A 23,527-nucleotide genomic window follows, 5' to 3' on the forward strand; every position below is an offset into this window, starting at 1 on the left:
GATTGTGCTGAGTATTTAAATGCATCATCTAATTTAATTCTTACGTCAACAATGAAGTGTCATCTCTATTTCACAGATGAGGAAACTGAGGCTTACAGAAATTAAAAAAAATTCACTCATGTTACATACTCAGAAAGTAGAACTGTGATTTGAGTCCAGGTTTCTGTAAGATCAAAGCTCTTTTGTCCTATACTATGTCCTATACTATGTCTATATTAAGGCTAAAGGAGCTGGGGTAGTCAGTTCCTAAATCCCTGCTACAATTCCAGATTTCTCAACTCCTAGGGAAGGAACTCTCAAAATAGGAAAGAAAAGAAGGAAAGAGAAGGAAGGGAAAGGAAGGGTAGTTAGAAGGGGAAGGAGGGAGAGAAAATCTATAGAATACTGAAGTTGTTATAGTAACCTGGATAGGATGAACAAAAAGGTAGATTTCTGTTAAACTCCAATTTTGTTTTTCAAAAAGTTTGAAAACTAATAAACTGTGACACATAAAATAACTATAAAAAGAAAGTCATAACAGATAAAGTTAATGGAGTAAAATTTACAGGTGACTCTTAAAAACCAATGAATAATGTTAAGTGCTACCTCTCTCTGAACTTCAGGCTATAAGTATATTGTCAGACTTTGTAAGTATAATTAAAACAATGAGCTTGTTCAATAATATAACTGACTGGACATAATTAAAAGCATGTTCACAAATGGCATCATATCCAGAAATAGAATTACATACAAAACATGCCATAAGGCTAAGCATAAAACTTGACTTAAAAAAAAATGACCTGTGAGATTAAATCAACAAGAGGCAAACAGAAGATGCAGAAGGCTCTAATTGTGGAAGAACACAAATATCAGGGCAAGACAAAGCAATTTAAAGAAACTTAACAGAAGAGTAAAACATAGGATTTGATTTAGAGGAAACACTTAAATAGAAAAGCAAAAATGCCCTGAAGAGAAGAAACTTTTTGAAATAATTTCCATTTATTTGCAAAGTCTTGTCTTTTTAGTACTAAGCATTTATAATACTTTAGTTTTAGTTTTAGTTTTTCAGGAAGGGGGATGATGGGATTCAGGTGGCAGTGTGATGAATCAGGGAAGCAGACACAGATGAGTCAGAAAACCATCACAATTTACTCATCCTCATATCCCCAACATATAGCCAGGACACAGCATAAAATATAAATTCAATAATATTTTCTTAATGGATAAATGGTCAGATTCTGTGAAGCACACCCCAAAACTAAACTGGGATAGAGAAATGGGACAAAAGCCCAGTGGAAATATCTGTAAGAAGAAAATGCAGATTACTTTGAGCTGAGCCTTCACAGTCCTCATGTGTCCCTTGACAGAACCCATTGCTTAGCTCCTGCCCTGGATATGGCTTTGGTATCCTATTTCTTGACCCCACTGATGCCCTGTATTTAACCAACCAAGACTATAAAATCTTATCACATCTAACGTTATTAGTTCATTTTTGCACTAAGCTTGCCAATTGGAAGAGTGCATAAGGTACGCATCCATCTATAAGGCAAATGCAGGTAAAAAGTTACGATCCTGTGGGCTCAATAGTACCACGTAACTAAGCAAAACCACCCATAGGACACAAGTCTGAATTACCACCTCTAGTGGAGTTCTGTGGTCGCAATTTCAGCAGGACATTTTTCATTCAATATTATGAAAGGGGTGTGTGTATGTATGTGTTGCAGGGGTGGCTGGAGTTGGGGAAGATGATACTGAGATCAGATGGGAAAGCAGAACTAAGAGCAAGATTCAACTTCAAGAATCCAAAGGGGAGTCCAAACCAAAAGACCAGAAGGGGTACAGAGGTTGACCACAGAGTCAGGAATTTGAGAGTGGGAGGGTTGAGAATAAATAGAGTCATCTGCTATAAGAGAGCCAGCAACGTTGTTCATTATTTGCTTTTTATTTCCTGGTCATATATGTGGTATGCCAGGCTGAGCTGACAGGTCCAACTCTAGGGTCAGGACAGGAACCTACCCTGTTTCACCAACCTTTGACCGCCATTCAGCCTCAAATGCCCTGAAGGGTATAATGAGAACCTGAGACACTTTCAAAGTTCTTCATTCAGCTGACATCCTACACGTGGGACTGCAGGAATCCCTGTATTTTACAGATGAGGCCCAACAAGAATTTGTTATTAATTACCCATTATACAGACAAAGAACCCGATGACCCAGTAGATGCACAACTGGAGTACATTATTGCAAAATAGAACTTTTTACAGGTGTCTTGCTGTGAACTTGTTTGCAAGTTCATAAAAGTGGAATGGCCAACTGCCATTATTTCCAGCCCAGACTCAGCATATAAACTCATTCAGTAAGACCTGTCAACCCTATCTCAAAAATATCTTTTCATTTTGACCACTTCTAATTTCCACTGTGGGAATCATGATCCCAACCATCATCGTCTCTCACCTGAAGTACTGTCATGGACTTGTAACTGGTGTCCCTGCTTCCACTCTTGCCTCTTCAAACTCCAGTCATTCTGCAAGCAGCACAACCAGAGTAATACAAATCAGAGTGAATTGCTTTCCTGTTTAAAAGGATTTTGAACAAAGTCTAAACTCCTCTCCCATGGCCTGTAATAGCTCAGTCTACTAATCATCTCCCTGACCTCATCTTGTACTATTCTCCTTTGGCCTTCTTTCAGTTCTTCAAATGGCCTCTTCCTCTCCCTTGACCCCAGCCCCTTCTCATTACTCTCTGCCCTATTATGTAGTTTAATGTCTATATAAAACTTATGAGTTTTTTGGATTTATTTACTGTTTACACGTTTACTGTCTTTGTCTTTATCCCTGCAATAGAACGTACACTCCAAAGGCAAGGATTTTGCTTGCCGTGGTCACCACTGCATCCTAACACTAAAACAGTGCCTAGCATATATAAGCACTCAATGAAGGAAGAGAAGGAAGAAAGGAGGAAGGCAAATTGCTAATATACCACCATTTCTGTTTCCTTGGTCAAGACCTACACTAGAAAAAAAGGTCACTTTTTGTAATCAGTTTTAAGGAAGGGCTAACTGGCTCCATCTAGGATAAAGTGGCCTTCCTGGCCATTTCTGAGAGTTGCTCAGCTTCATTTGGCATTTTACCTGATGAAAAAATATAGCATTTGCTTTGAACCTAAGACCAGCAACCCTGGCCCCCATCCCAAATCCTCTAATACTGAGAGGCAAAGTACAGAAGACAATCCACTACAGCTCCAAGACCCAGCACAATTCCCCAACATACAAACCGAGAAAGACTGCCAACAAGATGCTCAATTATGAATCTACTACAGCTAAGCAAGTTACTTCACACAAGTCTACTTATTGAATAGTCGTCTGGCTCACCAGTAAGGTGGACCCACATTACCATGATCACCAAACTTAAAGAGCCTATGTCCAAATCCCCAGAGAACACATTCCTGTATAGGCATCTGGTTATCCAAACATTTTAGAACATTCTGTCAACCAGGCCTTGGTCCTTTAGGCAAAGTGATATACATGTACTGATGACTGGAAACCATTAAGAGCTTCTGATGTTACCACTGTCATTCAGTACACCTACACCTGGTGGTGCTCCTCCTTGTAAATGTCCTGCTACCACTCACCTGTGCTATGCAGGAATGGCTCAAGACAAACCAAACTCCACTACGTGGGTGTGGGAAAACTAAGACATCTGAACATCAGTGGTTACCAAGCTAGCTGACCTGACTGGAACTTCAGGGAAATCACCAGGTTGATTTGGCATCAGCCTAAACAGGCTTTATCATGATGGCGACTGGCTCTTAAGGGGAAACAGATTTTGGCCCAAGATAGTCTATACCAATGTATAGGAGTCCATCTTATGGAAATTTTTGGTTATATACTTAAAGTTCCAGTCATCGACTTCATCTCACCTCCTAAAAGCCCTCGTTCCTGTTGGGTGAGAATCATCTATAAATTTTACTGGGGCAATAAAGCTGCCCAGGGCAAAAGTAGTTCATGTTATAAACTAACTTAACCTTCCTTTCCTATTATATACTTACCAACTTTTTTTTTTTTTTGGAAGGGGTATGTGCACATTTTATGCTTTTTTATCCCCCAAGGCTTGGGGCAGCAATTAACTTCTTTTCAAACAAGTCTTCTGTCTTATGTACTGAACAAGATATTTCATTCATTTCCTCTTGACTTATACCCACTTTTTAGAGACCCGCCTTGTCCACAGGCAAGATGGGGAAACTATCTGTCACACGCTTTCCAATCTCTGGAAAATTTGGTTGGGGCACTAACTCAAGGCAGACCAATTATATTTTCTGTCCTGGGGACTTGGAATTGAAGCACTGAAACACTGTCAATTAGCTGAGAGCTCTGAGTCTTAAAGGTCCTATCATTTTGTGCCTGAGGCCACTGTTTTGGGGCATTCATGAGGAGCAACATGGCAGGAGACACTGGTGTTAAGAAAACAGAGCAGATATAATACAGAGAGAAAGAGAAGCATGTTCATTTTCCATGAAGGCTGGCTGTACTTAATAAAACTGGAATGAACTAAGTGTTCCCTGTGTATTTTAACTATAAACAATATTTTACTTATAGTGAATTTACTTAAGTGGATGTTTATTCCTTAAAACCAATCAATTTCTACAACATACAAATATATATCTTCATTGATACTCTTATTTTTCTTTCAGCTCTTGCTATCATAATACTCTACCTCCTTCCCTCTCTTGGTGTCTCTCTTCATTTCATCTGCAGCCAAAAAACCCTTACCATATGTACTGGATACTGACTATATTTTTTTTTGTCTGCCAAGTATGTTTTGGACATTCTAATCTTTTATTATAATGATGGCAGGATGAGCAATATATGTGGCCATGTGCCCACTTTTACAACCAAAGCAACAACATGGATTGATAGAGGGGAAACTTGTTACCCTTTTAAAATAAGCAGCAATGCTATGTACTTCAAAGGGACCCATCATATGACACATCGTGTTCTCACACTCTGATAATGGTATGTCTTTTCCAGGCTGGCCAATCTGGATCCAGATCCAATCGGACATCAGTCAGTACAATTTCAGTGGTCAGGCCTTTAATGCAGATCAATGTTTCTCAACCTTTTATTTGACAAATAAATCTTTTTTTTTTTTTTTTTTTTTTTTGAGATGGAGTCTCCTGTCACTGGAGTGCAGTGGTGTGATCTCGGTTCACTGCAACCTCCGCCTCCCGGGTTCCAGTGATTCTCCTACCTCAGCCTCCTGAGTAGCTGGGATTGCAGGTGCGTGCCATCACACCCGGCTAATTTTTGTATTTTTAGTAGAGATGGGGTTTCACCATGTTGGCCAGGCTGGTCTTGAACTCCTGACCTCAGGTGATCCACCTGACTCAGCCTCCCAAAGTGTTGGGATTACAGGCATGAGCCACCGTGCCCGGCCAAATAAATATTTTAAAAGTAATACTGCAAACTTACTTAGGAATTTTTTAAATCATTAAAAAAAATTTTATGACATATGATAAAGCAATTTCAGGTAAAAATATTTTATCTTAAATCAGCATATCATTAAAGATTGTATTATAAAGTTTATGTGGTATAATCTTTAATAATACTGATAATATTTAAGGACAAATTCTGACTTCTATTACAGTAGATGAACTCTTTTGCCATGTAAAGAAAATCAGGTTGATGAGAAGATAAGCTCCAAGTGTATATTGAAATGTAGATTAAAAATTAGTTTGTATTATAGCATCCAAAATAACAAACTGCATCTATAACCTGATACTTACATTTTTGAGCTTATAAAGATCAGCTGCTTATTTTGATAATTTGGGGGTTTAGTTTTTAAATGTCAAAGTAGGAGAAATGGTTTCATACTGTTCTTTGAGAGAATTTCTTTGTAACACATTGTAGATTTTTATTACCAATAAATGAAAAGCCAAATTGGACAGAATCACCCATATGTTTTCTTCACATTTTCAAGTGTTTACATTTTTCTTTTTCAGAATTTTGACTACCTAAAGAGTACAATTAATTACCAAAAAAAAAAAAAAAAATCCAGTTGTCCACAACACCAATCATACAGAAAGGTAAAAATGAATTATTTTTCAAGAAAACCACTTCCTAATTATTTAATACCACATGGGGTCTTCCATTTGGCAATTCATTTTAGAAATTAAAGTCTCTTAATTTGATTAGGCCTATGCTATCTTTCAGGAGGTTCAACACAGTACCTTTACCTTACTATTTGTATTTGGTGCACCAATCTGAAATTATTTTCTCTAGAACAGGCTTAAGAATAGGAATAGTAATTGCCAATTACAAGCATATGTAACTAAATGTATAACTTTAAATATAAGGCATGCCTGGCTGATGTTTCTATCTTTATAATGATTTTTTAAAACTTTTTATTGTGAAATAACTAAGTTTCCAGAAAAGTTGCAAAGATAGTACAGAAACACCCTTCGCCTGGCTTCCTTTAATCATACAGTTTTAAAAATATTAGATATATTTTGATGTTTTATAAGAATGCTAATCAGCCAGGTGTGGTGGCTCACACCTGTAATCCCAGCACTTTGGGAGGATGAGGCAGGTGGATAGCTTTTAGCTTAGGAGTTCAAGACCAGCCTGGGCAACATGGCGAAACCCTGTCTCTACAAAAATACAAAAATTAGCCGGGCATTGGTGGCTCATACTTATAGTCCCAGCTACTCGGGAGGCCAAGGCTGGAGAATCGCTTGAGCCTGGGAGGCGAAGGTTGCAGTGAGCTGAGATTGCACCACTGTACTCCAGCCTGGACAAGACAGTGAGACTTCCTCTCAAAAAAAAAAAAAGAATTCTGATCAGATGAATACAACTTATGTATTTAATAAAGAGCATCTTAAAATAATTTAGCAGAATTATATTTTTTATGCTCTTTAACTTATATTTTGACATGTGTTGCACACATGCTCCATCTTTAACCAACAGTCCATTATGAGTACAAATTAAACCACAAATGCAACTAAGAACAATTAAAAACAGTGTAATGGTTAAAAACCACCAAAGCAGACAATAAACAATGATTAGAGATCGTGACCACATTCAACCAATACCTTCTAACGACTGTATGTTTGCATCACACCACTCAAATTGTTATCTTTAAGTGGAAAAATATTTAAATATTTTATTGACACAGAACTATTACTATCAATGATATAAATTTATTCTAAGAGCAATTTATAATCTAATTAGAAAATTTCACATCAATTAGAAAATGTGCCAGAAGAGTCAAGACCACTTTGGAGTGGGAGGACAAAGGGAATGGTAATGTTCTTCCCTTACACTGAGTGGTAACAAGAGTTCACTGTATTGCTATGCTTTACACCTTATACATATGTTTTACAAATATTCTGCTATAGCTATTTAATATTTAATTTTAAATACATTTAACTTTTTAAATAGAATGGAGGAGGACCTTGCCTTACCAAGAAAAAATATTATAAAACTATTGCAATTTAAAATGTATTAACGGTGTAGAAACAACGATCAATGGGACCAGAGTCCTAAAACCAACTACGCACATATGAGAATTTAGAAACTGATAATTTGACATGCCACCTATTAAAATGATTATTCCAAATGAATGGCCAACTGAACAAGATTCTTCCCTCACACTATTCACAAAAATAAATTCCAGATGAACTTAAATATCTAAATTTTAAAAATAGTATTAAAAAGTAAGATTCTATGTGTATCTTTGGGGCAGAAAAGAAGTATTAAAAAAGTAAGTAAAATCAAACGCCATATAAGGCAAAGATAGCGAAATTTGCCATCAAAATTAAAAACTATTATTTAACAAAAGATACCACAAAGGGAGACGACTCCAACAGGCTGGAGGAAATATGCCATCTTTATAATAAAAATGAGTATGTAGAGTTTATTTATGTAAGTTTATCTAGAGTTTATTTATCTAAGTTTATTTATCTACAACATAAATAAACAAGAAAAGGCTAGCACCTGTTATGTTGTATATTCTAGAAAAATGCAATATAAGAGTGCTTAAACAAAATACAAGTTAAATTTCCCTCCCATGCAGAAGAAAGTCTTCCCTCTTAGTGCAGCAACTCTGCCAAATGCTCAAGCCTTTTTGGCTCACTGACCTACCATGATGGTCCTGATGGTCTAGGACGGCCATTAGTGCTCCAGTCATTACATCTGTGTTCCAACACATAAGACTCATAAAGGGATGAAGAAAGGAGGGCTTTCTCATATTAAGGAGACTTCATACCTAACTCTTGCTGCTTATATATCACTAGCTAAAACTTACATGGTTATACTTAGTTCCAAGGAGGTCAAGTGTTCTAGTTGGGCACTCCCATTGGGTCCTGGCCAAAAGCTGGGGTTCCTATTACCAAAGATGAAGAAAGAATGGATCATAGGATGTAACCAGCAGTCTCTGCTATGCAACCCAACAGACAGAAAAATAAATACAAATAATCAAAAACTTAAAAGAAGACATCCAGCCCCAGGGAGACAAAAATTAAAACAAGGAAATACTACTTTGTACAACTTTTAAGAGAGGCAAAAATTCACAAATTGGTGAGGGTATGAAGATTTTTAGCCTAACAGTAGGTTAATGACTCTTACAAAGAGAATGTATTCAATATTATTAGTGCTTTTAATTAGATTACATATCATATATCTTATATATGTAATATTAGCACAGATATCTTGGGGACCAATTTGGCAGTTTTTTAATAAAATTTTAGCTATATGATTATATGACTCAGCAATTCCACTTTTCAGAATCTATGCAATATAAACATTCACACATTTGCACAAGTACCAGGATGTTCATTGCAGTAATGTTTAAAACAAGGAAAAACTGGAAACAACCCAAGGGTTTATCATTAGGGGAAAAGCCCTCCACTTTATTTTCTTCATAGCACTATTACTACTATCTGAAATTATATTAATTTATCTACTTGTTTATCACCTAGGAAATCAGCTCATCTAGGAAAAGAAAAGCAAAGAGACTGTATTATTTATATAAAACTTGTTTGGCTAAAAATTCTTAGAAATAATACCTTTTCTTCTAAAACAACAAATCAGAACAGACACCATTCCAGATTTTAATAACATGAACCCACCAGAGTGCCCACATAAAGGCCTGTAGATTTGCAGACAGGCTGAGAAACACTGCCCCTGATGAAGTGTCTGAACTTGCTATCTAGATAGACTGTCACTAGCTGTGGCCTGTTTGCCCTTTTAAGGCCTGGGGCATTTCTCAGTAGTATCAACACACTCTCTTCATTACAAAGAACCCTCAATTGCCTTTAATACTTGGATCTCAATACTGCTGCCAGCATCCAGTGAGCTTTCTCTCATCGAGGAGGGCCCACCATGGGAAAGGGGTCTCTACCTTCTACTAGAAGAATACCAAGATTGCCAAGATGAGAAGACAAAATGCTAACAACTGGGCCACAGTGCTTGAAGGAAGACTCGGCATTGGTAGAAGCACATCAGTACTCACAACAGCAGTATTCTAGGGCCCAATACCCAAGGCTGTAAAATAGGAAATACGCCTATGATCTACAAAATGGAAGGGATAAGTGGCCCTTGCTAGGATTCCTAAGCCCTCAATGACATCTCCATTCACAACCACTAATCTCTGCTTTTTATTTCTAATCTCACAGAGAAGCAGTTTTCAAGCTGCTTTTTCAACTGGAGGAACTCTGTTCAAATGAAAGTGTAAGACGAATAAACAAACAAGAGGAAGGGGATAGCCTTAGCGCTCAGTCTAGGGGGTTGGGGTGAGAGGAATACTCTTCCCTCTTACCCCAAAGTGCTGAGAAGCTGAGTTTGATAGGGAAGGGAGATAGAGAATGAGGGAGGAGGCTTTATTAGAGGAAACAAAGGTCCTGTGGAAGGAACATACTTGGCTTGCTGGAAGAAGAAAAAAGTCCCCTTTTTGACTGGGACAAAGCAAGCACAGGGAAGAGTAGTAAGAGATGAGGTCAGAAAGACAAAGAGGAGTTCAGATTACATAAGGGCCTTGTAGGAAAGCGTAAAGCCTCTGAGTGGATAACTTACTTTTAACAAGACTCCTCTGGCTGCTGTGTTGGGAATAGGCAGTCAGAGAAGGACACAAGCAAGGAAAAGACGTTACTGCAAGTTATTTCCTAACTTGGAGATATACATTTGGTAGTCAGGATGTAGTTGTCATTGTATAGATGGTATTTAAACTCATGAGACTGACTGAAATGCCAAGGAAGTAAGAATCAATAAGGAAGAATGGAGTATTAATGAGCCTTGCATTGCTCCAACTTTCAGGGGTCAGGAAGATCATAAGGAACTAGCAAAAAGACTAAACCTCCAAAAAGGTGAGAGGGAAATATAGAGAATGCAGCAAAGCTAAGTAAAGGAAGCGTTTCAAAGAAAGAGGAATAATCAACTGTGTAAAATGCTGCTGAAAGGTCAAGTAAGAGGAAGACTGAGAACTGATTCACTAGAGCTAGCAACATGAAGGGCAGTGGTGATCTTGACAAGAGTGCTTCAGTGGGGGAAGGGGCCTGATTAATGTGGACTTGAGAGACTGGTGGAAAAGGAACTGGAGTCAGTGAGTTAGATAACTGTAGAAAACATTAAGAGAGGAATGCAAAGTCAAGAGAGTTTGGTCTTGTATTAAAAGGCACTGTATCTCCGGTATCTACAACAATGCCTGGCACATAGTGATAAATTAATAAATATTTGTTGACTGAACTAAGTGAGATCACTAGTCATTGAAACAGTCTTAGTTCTAGAAGTTTAAAAGCTGATAGAGCGAAACATGAGGATTCTTGGTCCAATCAGAAGAAACTGCCTTTTAATTTCCTACTATGCCTGAAAACTCTTTAGGGCCTTTAAACACCTAGAATAGACATTCCCAATTTCAGAGGAATAGCAACAGAATTCAACAAACACATGCCCTACAAGAAAATATACTTTCAATTCTGGACAGCTGCAATCTCTCCAACTACCTCTTGCATCTGGGGCCCTGTGACTTTGGACCTAGGGATACAACATGGATATCAGTCCTCTAGTCACGTCGTGATTCACTATGCACTAAGAGGGAAGACGTCTGGTGGTCTCTGAAGGACGTCAATCTATGGGGCCTTGACCAAATGAAAGCTCTATGTGGCATGCCAATAATAATCATGAGTATTTGTTTAATGATATATACTTTTCAAAGCGGTAACACATATATCCTCTCCTACTTATCTTACAACAACTTTGTGAGGCAAGTGTTTTTATCACTTTCATTTTACAAATAAGTCTCAGACTTGCATAAAATCACACAGCTCTTTCAACAAATTATGCTGGGATAACTGGATATTCACATGCAAAAGAATGAAGTTGAATCCTTACCTCACATACAATAATTAACTCAAAATCCATCAAATAGCTAAATATTAAGAACTAAAACTATATATTCCCAGAAGAAAACACAGGGGTAAACTGGCAGGACCTTGGATTTGGTGATAGATTCTCAGATATAATGCCAAAAGCATACACAATCAAAGAAAAAACAAATTCAACTTCACAAGAATTAAAATTTTCTGTGCAAAGAACACTAACAAGAAAGTGAAAAAACAGCACATAGTAAGAGAGGAAATATTTGCAAATCATAAACCTGATTTGTATCCAGAATATGTAAAGAACTCTTAAACTCAACAACAAAAGACAATCCAATTAAAAAATGGATAAAAGACTTGAACAGACATTTCTCCAAAGATACACAAATGGCCAATACATGAAAAGATGCTCAACATCACTAGTCATTAGGGAAATACAAATAAAAACCACAATGAGGCACTACTTCACACCCACTAGGATGGCTATAACCAGAAAACAACAAGTGTTGGTGAGGATGTGGAGAAACTAGAATTCTCAAAAATTGCTGGAAGAAATGTAAAAGTGTGCAGCATCTGTGGAAAACAGTCTGGGAGTTCCTCAAAAACTTTTAAAATTACTACATAATCCAGCAATTCTATTCCTAGATAGATGCACAAAAGAATTGAAAACAGGTATTTAAACAAAAACTTGTAAAAGAATGCTCTTAGCAGTACTATTTATAAGAGCCAAAAGGTGTAAACAACCTAAACGTCACCTGATAAACAAAACATAGTATAGCCATACAATGGAATATTATTCAGCCAAAGAAAGGAATGAAGTACTGATACATGCTACAACCTGAGTGAACCTCATATACATTGTGCTGAATGAAAGAAGCCAGGCACAAAAAGTTACATATTGTATGATTCCATTTACATGAAATCTTCAGAACAGGCAAATCCATACAGACAGAAAGCAAACTGGCGGGTGCCAAATGGTAGCGGTAAAGGGGAATGGCGAGTGACTGCTTAATGGGTACAGGGTTTCCTTTTGGGGTGATGAGAATGTTCCAGAATTAGATAGTGGTGATGGCTGTGCAACATTGTGAATGTACGTATTAAAGTAACTGATTTGTACACTTTAAAATGGTTAATTTTACCTCAATTAAAAAAAACCCACACAGTTCACGCTTGACAAATCCAGGCACTGTACTAAGGAACTAACTCCAAGTCCTCTCCCCACTCAGCCATCCTGTTTCCTCCACAAACCAAAGGAGCTCTGGACCACCTTGGTAATGGACTTTGCCTCTATATACTGCCATCCAGGCATAGTACCTAACCATATTTGTGATGATGGAATTTCCACAGCTGTCCATGCATATGCAAGTTTTTAAATAAAATTTTCTTATAATGGACTCCCATTACAAACCATCTTGGACCAAGTTCTGCCTCCATGTCACAGTCATCCTTTACACAGAAGTTAACCATCATCCACCTAACTGATAAACCAGTGACAGCTATGAAATCTGCTCCCTCACAAGACGATATTCCTGTTTTCAAAAGAGTATAGCAATGGGGTTTATGCCTTCAATTAATCAAAACCATTCTTCACCGGTAATTCTTGGTGTTTCCACCCCTTATATTTTCTGTTCTGTTGGCAGGCTACAACTCTTAGAAATATGAAGCACAAAATTGACCTTAAAAGCCTCTCTGCCAGGTTAAGGTTGCCAATATGGCAGAAATGGACAAAAGACAAACTGGTTGTAACCCTTTGCATTACAATCCATCCTAAATAGTCACTCTAACCCCAAGTCTTCAAGGTAGAAGCCTTCACATAACTTTTTGGAAATCAGTCTGCTCAGTGCTTTCTTCTTTCTAGCTCAATGAGGGCCTACATTTCTAATTTACATCCATATTCCTCAGGTACCATCAATGATAAATACTTCAAAGTACGAGAGTTTTTACACGCATGCAACTGGAAAATCAAGCTACAATATCAAGTTAACTGGAAAAAATACAGCTGCAAAAACTATTCCTGGGAATCTCACAGTTAGATACACATTTCCTAACATAGCCAAGTATTCCATTTTCAGCATACCAACAATATAGTCTTTGTTCATCAGTTCAATGGGAGGATGATGTCAGGGTCACTGAAGCCCAGATCACTGCTGGCCTTTAGGAGCTCTACCACTTTCCAGTTGAGAAAGAAACTTGTGGCCTAATCACCAACATCTGAGTCAGCCCCTTCAGAAGCCTCAAGAGTCCTGGCAAAATTTCTTAGTAAAAAGTAGTCTCCAAAACAAGACCCCCTAAGAATGTGGGAGATGGGTAATCAGACACCATTGACCTACATCCCTAAAAAGTTAGGATAAATGTTTGAGTAACCAACAGACTAACACCTACCATGTAGGCATGTAAGACACATCATCCTCCCTCACTACTTCCTCTTTTTGGGCAAGCTTCTCAAAGGAATTTCCAACACTTGACACTCCCATTTCCTTACTTTTTACCTACTTCATTTTGGTTTCTGCCTCTTCCAATCTAAAGCTGAGGTCAAAGGCTCCATCTTGCTAAATTCAACAGATCATTTTTGGTCCACATCTTTACTTGATGACACCACTCTATTTGAAGCAGTCTTCTCCTACCTTTTATGATGTATCTTAAACTAGAATTAGATTGTGAAGGAAACAGCTAAGACAAAAACCAAATATTGCTTACTCTTGAAAATCCTTTAAATGGCCCGTTAAATATTGCACACCTGTACACAAGTAAAGAAAACTTGTCTCTCTCTCATTTAATCAAAAACATAGTAAAGTGCATTCAGTTAAGTTTGCACACTTTAATTCTGAGCAAGGTGTCATTCCACTGTACCTCTGTGGCCACTTCTCATCCTCTTCCTGGGCTACCCTCCTCTACTAAACTTCAAAATGCTGGGCCTGAGCCCTCTTTTCTTAACCTGTCAGTGGTTCTCAACTTCCACTGCTAAGTGAAATCACCTTAGATTCGTCCAAGGCTGCAAATCAGATCAAGTAAACAGAAAAAGAAATTTCTTAGGTGGACCACAGCATTAGTATTTTTTAATCATTCAGTAATTCCAATGTGCAACCAAGATGAGAACACTGTTCTATGTTCTCTTCCCAGACCAGGGATCACATGCTCAAAAGCCTACAGTCAGACAAACAAATGAGCAAAGTGGGCCAGGCATAATTTCAGGGAGTAGTGGGCTCCGTAGTGAAACAGAAGAGCTGCGATCATCTGTGACTTAGCTCCAATTATTGCTGCCATATTGGAAAACCAACTCAGTAGTGCTACATTTTCTCATTTTTAAAGAGAAACCCCAAATCTGGATTTTCTTCATGAGAAATCTTCAGATTTTAAAATATTGGCAACTAATTCAAAATTAAACAATAACAAAACCACTGTATGGGGAAAACATCTGTGAGTCAGATTCAGCTGTGGACTACTGCTTTGCAACCACTGCCCCAGATTATTTCGTCCACAGCCTTCAATTTACACCTAAAAATTTGTGCCTCCAGTTTAGCCCTTTGCTCATGGCTCTGAATTAGAATTGCCAAATGCTTACATGACCTCTCACTTGAAAAAAAATCTCAGCAGTCCCAATGTAAACTGTGATTTAAACTCATCTCAAAACTATTTATCCTTAAATGTTCTTTATTTCAGGTAACACCACCACCATTCACTGGTTGGGCAAGCTAGAACCCTGGGAGTCATCTTAGGATCTCATTTCTCCCTCTCAACCCTGTACCATATCAACCACCAAATGCTATCAATTACGCCTCCTAAATATATCTCATGAATACATGTACTTCTCTTCATCTCCAATATGACCATTCTTTTCTCTCAGTCACCACATTTTCTCTCCTGTGTTACCCACAGTAACCTTAATTAGGGACAGCTATCTCCCACACTCAATCTTGTTTCCTTCCAAACCATTCTAATATGACCAGAATGATCTTTTATAATCACCAATAATTACAAATGTATACACATATACACACATTACATAAATATATACTTTTGTAAATATATGTGTTTGTGTATTTGACCCAACAATTCCATTTCTAGGAATTAGCCTATATTTATACACATATGAAATGGCATATTCACAGTACTGTTCATGGTAAATTACTGGAAACAATCTAAATGTCTGTCAGTGGGGGAATGGTTAAATAATCTGTGGTCTATCCATACAGTGAAATACTGTACAATCATTCAAAAAAAATAAGGAAAGTATATACTGAAGTGGAAAGATTCCCAAGACATTAAGAAAACAGAGTGTACAGTATGCTACCATTTGTGTAAAACACTAAGAGGAAAGATATGCATTTCCTTGAATGCCCACAACAAATGTCTATAATGATATACAAAACTAGTAACAGTGGTTATTCCTTTGGAAGACAGGGAAAATGGTGGCTGGGGGAGGGAGCAGAATCCACCAAAAATGCTCTGATTTAATAGGCATGGAGGAGGGCCCAGGCATCCGTCTTGTTTAAGTTCTGGTGGTTCTGATGAGAAGGCTGGACTGAGAACCACTGCTAGTGGACAGCCTTTACCTATTTTCCTAGCTTCATTTTGTGTCATCACTCTCCGTGTTTCTGGCTTCTAGGTTCCGAAAAGCGGCCCTGTTCCTTTCTTCCTCAAGGTATTCACATCTGTTCCTTCTGCCTGGAATATTGTTCCTGTAAGCTTCACCTAGTAACTCCTGTTTATCCTTCACCGTCCACCTCAAAGGTCACTTCCCCATGGAAACTCTCCCCAGTTTCCAAACTACATCAGGACATCTGTTTTATGCACTCAGACCTGCCTGTACTTCTCCCAGAAATTAACACAATTGTAATGAGATAAATGTATATTTATACATCTGTCACCCTCTTTAGACTATAAGGTCCAGGCATGCAGAGTTGCTTTTACTAATTTATTTCCATACCTAACCTAGTGTCCAGTTGGCAAAACAGGCCTTCAGAAATCTGTTAAATAAATGAGTAACTGTTCCCGCCCTCAAGCTTAGTATAGTAAACACCTAAGCAAAAGAGGACAATGCTGCGTCACTAGTGCTAAGGCAGCAGTCTGCTCACAACAGGAGTTCTCAACTAAGGGTGATTTTGGTCCTCCTGGGGGACATTTGCGATGTCCAGAGCATTTTTGATTTTCACAACTGTGTGTGTAGAGTGCTACTGGTATCCATTCCTCAGCAGAGGTTAGAAATGCTGCTAAACATCCTATGCTGCACATGATAGCCCTCCACAACTAGAAATTACCTGGCCTAAAATGTCAACAGAACTACAAATGAGAATCTGTAACTCAGAGGACGATAACACTCAAAACAGCTGTCAACTGCACTTCTGAGGGTGGTGATTTTTAAAAATGGTGATTTTGGGGGGATGGGGGGTGTCAAGCAAAGCTTCAGGGCAGAGGTAAAGCTTCAGTTGTGTGTTGAAAGGTAACAAGGGCCAGATCAGTGGGTACTATGTTTGTCAGACGCAATGAGGAGTCTCTGAAGAGTTTAAAAGCAAAGTTATGATTTGAACAGGTGCCCCCCTCAAGCACCCCATACTCCAAAATTATTCACCTCCTTTTCTCCTTTCTCGCTGAAACAAAACTTCCATTCTCTCAGAGTAGCCGGTTTCAGCTGAACATTAAAGCCAAATTAACTCAGCCCAAGATAAACTCAGGCCCTTCACTCTCCAGAACGTTAAGCTACATTTTAAGATATGCAAATACTTATGAGTACAAATAAATCTTTAACTGCTCAATGTTCAGGTTGTCAGTGGATAAAGATATTTTTGAACCCCACAGCCAGATTGGCCCCAGTAACACTTTCCCAAAGCTTTGTTTTTAAAAAACCTTTTTGATCTGTTTCCCCGTTCTCCTAGAAATCTCCTAGATTTCTGAGCTCCTAGATTGTATAAAAGATCTAAGTTTTTTTTCCACAAGTATCTCACGCCATTAAGTTCTTCTGCCAGAGGTGATACAAGGGCCATTTGGATGCAATAAAAGTAAATAAATTGTGTGTGTAAATTAGCAGTGGCTTAGAAATTTTTTAAAAGGCTTTCATGGATACTACTGAAAGAAACTGAGATAATTTTTAACAAAATCACCAAGAAAAAAACAAAACAAAACTGTTTTACTACAACACAAGCCGGCTGCCTACTGAACTGGACGCCCATGCTCTGACCTAGTATGGCAATTCTTAGGGTCTAGGCGCTGGGTTCTCTGTTTACAAGAAACTAAGGCCTGAGACTAAGGAAGAACAAAGAAAAATGCCTGGCACCAAAGGTGTGGGGGATGTTTTGTACATAAATGAAGATTTGAGGAGTAACACTTCCTCAGATGTTGGAAGGAATTACTCTTTTTTTGCTTACGTGTTAAGAATTTAATGTTTTCAGGTCATTTCCTAATTAGAAAATACCTTATAATTCACAAACAATAATTTGTCTTCCCCTACATTTGCTGACCACCAAGACTGGATAAAATTTCCTTAAGCTTTACCAGAGTGGGAGGACTGGGAATAACGTGAGCACAACAGAGTTCGGATGCAACATCAACTCCAAGCCTGGCCAGCTGGTTTCCATCGAGAGGTCCCCCAGGAGAACGCCCCTCCGCGGCGGCGGCGGGGTCGCGGCGGGAAAGACCCACTGAGGCGCTCCAGCGCGGCCGCGGTGCAGGGCCAGGGACCGCCCGGTCTCCGTTTACCTTTGTTTCAGGTACCCCGGCTGCTGGCTGGCCGGGAATCCCGCCCGCGGCCCAGAGCTGGTGACACATCCTTCTTTGGCCAAGTCGGGCCGAGGTTGGGCAGGGGGCGGGGAAAGAAAAGAAAGCCTCAGCGCCTAACGACGTGACTCTCAGTTCTTCCAAAACGCTGGCATTTGTTTCTCTGCCAGGCTTTCCTGTTAACAAGTTCCCGAGGGCTGTGCGGGCGAACTGGCCCAGGAGCCCTGAAAAGTGGGAGGGCCCAGGCCGCCCCCGCCTACCCTCCTCCGCGGGCGCCCCCGGGGCAGGCAGTTTCCACACCTCCCGGGCTGCCGTGTCCCGGGACCAGCCGGCTGCGCGGAGGCACCGCACCGCCTGGAATTCCGACTTCCACAGCCCAGTCAGCTCCGTGTGGCCCCTCTGGCCAGGCCGGTCCCCGCCCCCAGGTCCCGGCCCCGCCCGCCACTGCCGCCGCGCGCCGCCCCCCAGCCTCGCCACCCCCTCTGGCCGGGACGAGGGGGCTGAAGGCTCCAGGCCGCGCGGCCGGTGTCCCCGCGCCTACCTCGTTGCCCGCAGCTCCTCCTCCGGCGGCTGCCTCGGCTCGCGGGCAGCGCTTGCCTCCAAGCCTCCCCGCGGCGCGGACTCTCGGGCTACGAATGCGGCGCGTGAAAAGAGGAGGCCCGAGCGCGCCCCGCCCAGCCACCCGCAGGCCCCCCACCTCCCCCTCCTCCTCCTCCTCCTCCTCCTCCTCCTCTGCCCCACCCTCTGCGGCCTGCCCGGAGCCCCGCCCGCGCGCCTGGCCCCGCCCACGGTCCGGCCCCGCCCCCAACCTCCGCCCCGCCCCTCTGGCCAAGGCAGGAAGGGGGCCTCCAGGGGCGCCGCGAGAGCCGCTGTGGCCTCGGCCAGGGCAGTCTCCGACGCGATTCGTGGTGGTCACTGCTATTTGACAGATTCGAGTCTCTTGCTCGGATTTATTACTGTTATTATCATTGTCAATATTGTCATCGGTGTTATTGTTATCGTCATCAGTTGTGTTGCCCTCTTTAAGGGGCCTTCAAGGAGGCCCCTTGAGGGCAGCGCGCTGCTGACCAGACACTCCCTGGCACTCCTGTCTTCCCAGAGTCCTGCACCTGCGCCACATTTCACTCAGCCCAAGAAGTTGTGTGAATTTTGAAAGAAGTGATATTTATTTTTAACTTACTGTTAACTGTTACTGTTAAATAAAATACAAATATAGACAGCCATGTAAAACCAATGTACAGCTTAGTGGATTATTCCAATACACACACCCTTATAACCACTCGCCAGATTTATTAATAACACCGTGTAATATAGTCTGCTCTGAAACAGAACCTCATTAATAGCTGGAAGGACACAGCCTGGAAGGGCCTCCCAAAATTGCCCTCCTTCTAACTGCCACAGTACTCAAAGGTGACAGGTCCATAATCATGCCCTCTTCAAGAATATATTTGTAAAATAGAAATTTCTCCAGAATTAGGAACCTCCAATTGAGTAGCTTCGTAAAAATCTTGATAAAAAGATAAATTTGTAAATATATAAGCATGTAAATAACAATAAATAAGTCAATCAATTAGGAAATTGAATACCATGAGTAAGGAGCATGGGGGTGGGGGATGGGAGGTATGTAAAGACTTAAAAGAATTAGGTGGGCTGTGAGGACAGGTCCTGGGCACCTGGGTTGTTCTCACTGTTTCCCTAGCACCTAGCATAGCACCAGGCATATACTAGGTGCCATATGAATGTGTGTATATATGTGCATTGTACATATATGCACATATATATGTGTGTGTGTATGTATATAGCACAAGGAAAGAAAAAAATTATATAAGATAACCCTAAACAAGCTTTACATACTGAAATTTCACCCAAGGTCAATCCTCCCAGTAGCTAAAATGTGCTCTATGAGATGCCTTGATGCCCTAGAGAGAAAAAGACCATTTTACTTTCAACTTTCTACTGTTTTTCCATTTCAAAAGCACTTGCACGTGCATATGGTATCTTATTTGAGACTGAGCAATTCTGTGAAAAAGGCAGGGCAGGGCAGGACAGGACTCTGCAAAGGTCACAGTGCAATGCATATCTGTAAGAAGGGGAAGTACACAACGTACCATAAAACAATGTTAAAACTGCTGACCCTGCCAACCTGGATTCTTGGTTTGTCTCGACAATTTTATTGGCAGTGTTTTTACATTAGGGCTCCTTTGGCCCTTTTGCCATACGTTTATACACATTATAACTTGAATTTATAAAGGGCACAATACCTGACTGGAAATTTGATTCAATACAATAGAGTCAGTCTCTCTGTCATGAGGACCATGGTGAATTGGGGTAGAGAGTTGCCAATTCACCACGATGTATTGAGTACCCAGACTGTACTAGGTGGTAGGAATACAAATGATATAAAATAAAGAAGATACAGGGGCTGGGCATGGTGGCTCACGCCTGTAATCCCAGCACTTTGGCGGGCCAAGGTGGGCAGATCACCTGAAGTCAGGAGTTTGAGACCAGCCTGTCAAACCCATCTCTACTAAAAATACAAAAAGTAGCGGGCATGGTGGCATGCTTCTGTAATCCCAGCTACTCGGAAGGCTGAGGCAGGAGAATCATTTGAACCTGGGAGGTGGAGGTTGCAGTGAGCCAAGATCACTCCATTGTACTCTAGCCTGGGTGATGAGAGTGAAACTCCCGTCAATCTTTGTTCTCAAGGAGCTTATGGCCAAGTAAGGGAGAAAGATTTGAAAATAAATGTTTAAGTTATATGGTAGGGGAACAGTCATGAGCACAATTAATTCTACGAGGTGTAGGATGAGAGTGGGGCAAGTCTTATCAGACAAGAAAACATCTGAAATTTTTTTAGTATAAAAACATCAAATATTGAAAACAGAAACAGAATAATGTAATGAACTACTATGCACCCATTACTTGACTTCAACAATTATCCCATGACCAATTTGTTCCATGTGTACCCTCATCTTCTCTTTCCCTCCTTGTGTTATTTTGAGGCAAATCACATGGAGCATTATTTTTTCATCCATAAATATTTCATTATGCATCTCTAAATGATAAGGTCTGTTTTTAAAAACAACCACAAAATCATCAAATTGTCTTTTAAAGTAATAATTTATTAACATCTAGACAGTGTTCAAAATTTCCCAATTTTCTCATAAATGTTTTATGTAGTTTATTTCTTTCAGTCATGATCCAAACAACGTCCTCACTTTGCATTTGGTTAAAATGTCTTACACCTTTTTCTTTCCTTGTACTTTTATGTTGAAGACATAGATTATTTTTTATAAGGAGTTTCTCACATTCTGCATTTTGTTGATTGCTGTGATGTTGTTTAACATGTGCCTCTACCCTTGTATTTCTCATAAAGGATAGTTACTAGAGGCTTGATCAATTTAGAAAACTATAACCCATAATGAAGAGAAAAATCAACAAATCAAAAATAGACCAAAACTGTCACAGATGTTAGAATTAGCAGACAAATACATTAAAACAATTACTATGGCTGGGCATGGTGGCTCACACCTGTAAGCCCAGCACTTTGGGAGGCTGAGGTGGGTGGATTACCTGAGGTCAGGAGTTTGAGACCAGCTTGACCAACATGGTGACACCCTGTCTCGACTAAAAAATACAAAAAAATTAGCCGGCTGTGGTGGCAGGTGCCTGTAATCCCAGCTACTCAGGAGGCTGAGGCAGGAGAATCACTTGAACTCTGTAGGCAGAGGTTGTGGTGAGCTGAGATCACGCCACTGCACTCCAGCCTGGGCAACAGAGTGGCTCCGTCTCAAAACAAAAACAAAAACAATAACAAAAACAAAAACAAACAAACAAACAAAAAATTACTGCAACTATATTCCAAGTGTCAAAAAAGTTAAGTACATATTAAAAAGGGAGGATGTAAAAAAGACACAAATTGTATTTCTATAGTTGAAGACTATAATGTCTGGAATAAAAATACATTAGATTGGATTAATGGCAAATTAGACATTACCAAAGAAAAGATTAGTCACATCAATAGAAATTATCCAAAATGAAACACACAGAAAAAAAATGTTAATGAAAAGAGCATCAGTGAGCTAAAGAACAACCACAGGTGGCCTAATATGTAGAATCTCCAAAGGAGAGGAGTGAAGACAAAATATATTTGAAGAAATACTAGCCAAAAGTTTCCAAAATTTATGAAAACTATATACTCACAGATCTAAGAAGTGCAACAGACTTACAATTTCCAGTACAACAGACGATAGACTTAAATCCAAGCATATCAATAGTCATATTAAATGTGAGACTTCTGGTTCCAAAATGGCAGCATAGAAGCAAGCTGGCTCCCCCTTTTCCCCAGAAAAAGAAGGCCAAACCCAAATACACAACACCAAAATTACTATCAATAATATCCCAGAACTGAAATACGAGGATGAGACAGTTTGCAGGGTCACAAAGAAGTGCAAAAGCTCCAAGCAGGTGGTAAGAGAATAGGACTTCCATGCTCAGGGTGCCCCTCCCCGCATTCTGTCCAGCACCAAGCATTCACAAAGTTTCCTCCCAAAGCACAGTTTATACACTGGAAAAAGTGAGATCAAGGTGGACAACCAGCTCCCTACCATCTTGGGTTCCTTGGCAGAAGACTTGTCCCTGTCTTAGCCCACAGAAACATTGCAAGTCCCTTAAGGGAGAAGGCAAAGTCGGGAGGCAGGACTACCATCCCCAGAAGTGGAAACTCTGCTCTGTAACTCAGCCAAAGGAGACATCAAATTAGAGTGTCTGTTCAGCAGCAACATGATATGGGAGGTACATTCTGCAGATACTTTGGGCACAAACCCCTAGCCAGCCTTCCCACATTGCTGGGATATCCCAGGATACCTTCCATCTACTAGAGCTGAGGTGGACCTGGGCTTAAGCCACCACCTAGAGCTGAAAACGAGGCAGCAACGTAGCAGTGAAGAATCTTTAAGCAAATATATTCAATAAAACCCAAAATAAGTCAGACAGAGAAGACTGGAATAAATTATCCTTTAGTGCAAAGACATGGATATACATCACAAGAAACAACAGAAACGGGGAACCACAAATTCCCCAAATGGACAAAGCAAGGAACCAGTAACTGACTTTAATGAGATGGCAATATATGACCTCTATGACTAAGAGTTCAAAACAGCAATTTTGGCTGGGCATGGTGGCTCATGCCTATAATCTCAGCATATTGTGAGGCTGAAGCAGGAGGTTTGCTTGAGGCCAGGAGTTTGAGACCAGCCTGGGCAACATAGCAAGATTCCATCTCTACAAATAAAAAATTTAAAAAAGCAATGGCTGGTAACAGTGGTGCACATCTCTAGTTCCAGCTACTCAGGAGGCTGAGGTGGGAGGATCATTTGAGTCCAGGAGTTGGAGGCTGCAGTGAACTATGCTGGCACCACTGCACTCCAGCCTGGGTGACAGAGTGAGACCCTGTCTCAAAAATAAAAAAA

General features: G+C 40.1%; 1 protein-coding gene across 2 annotated transcripts in view; it reads right to left on the minus strand.

The window, feature by feature from the left end:
• Nucleotides 1–18,779, minus strand: part of PPP2R3A (protein phosphatase 2 regulatory subunit B''alpha) — a 186,986-nt gene extending 168,207 nt beyond the window's left edge. Inside the window, exon 1 of one of the 2 annotated variants that reach the window (XM_025376513.1) lies at nt 18,598–18,779. The gene's annotated coding sequence lies outside the window, so the exon portion shown is untranslated. The remainder of the gene's footprint in view (nt 1–18,597) is intronic. The other variant, XM_025376516.1, reaches the window with a different exon arrangement.
• Nucleotides 18,780–23,527: the final 4,748 nt, after the last annotated feature.

This window comes from Theropithecus gelada, chromosome 2, assembly GCF_003255815.1.
Source record: "Theropithecus gelada isolate Dixy chromosome 2, Tgel_1.0, whole genome shotgun sequence".
Taxonomy (NCBI): Eukaryota; Metazoa; Chordata; class Mammalia; order Primates; family Cercopithecidae; genus Theropithecus; species Theropithecus gelada.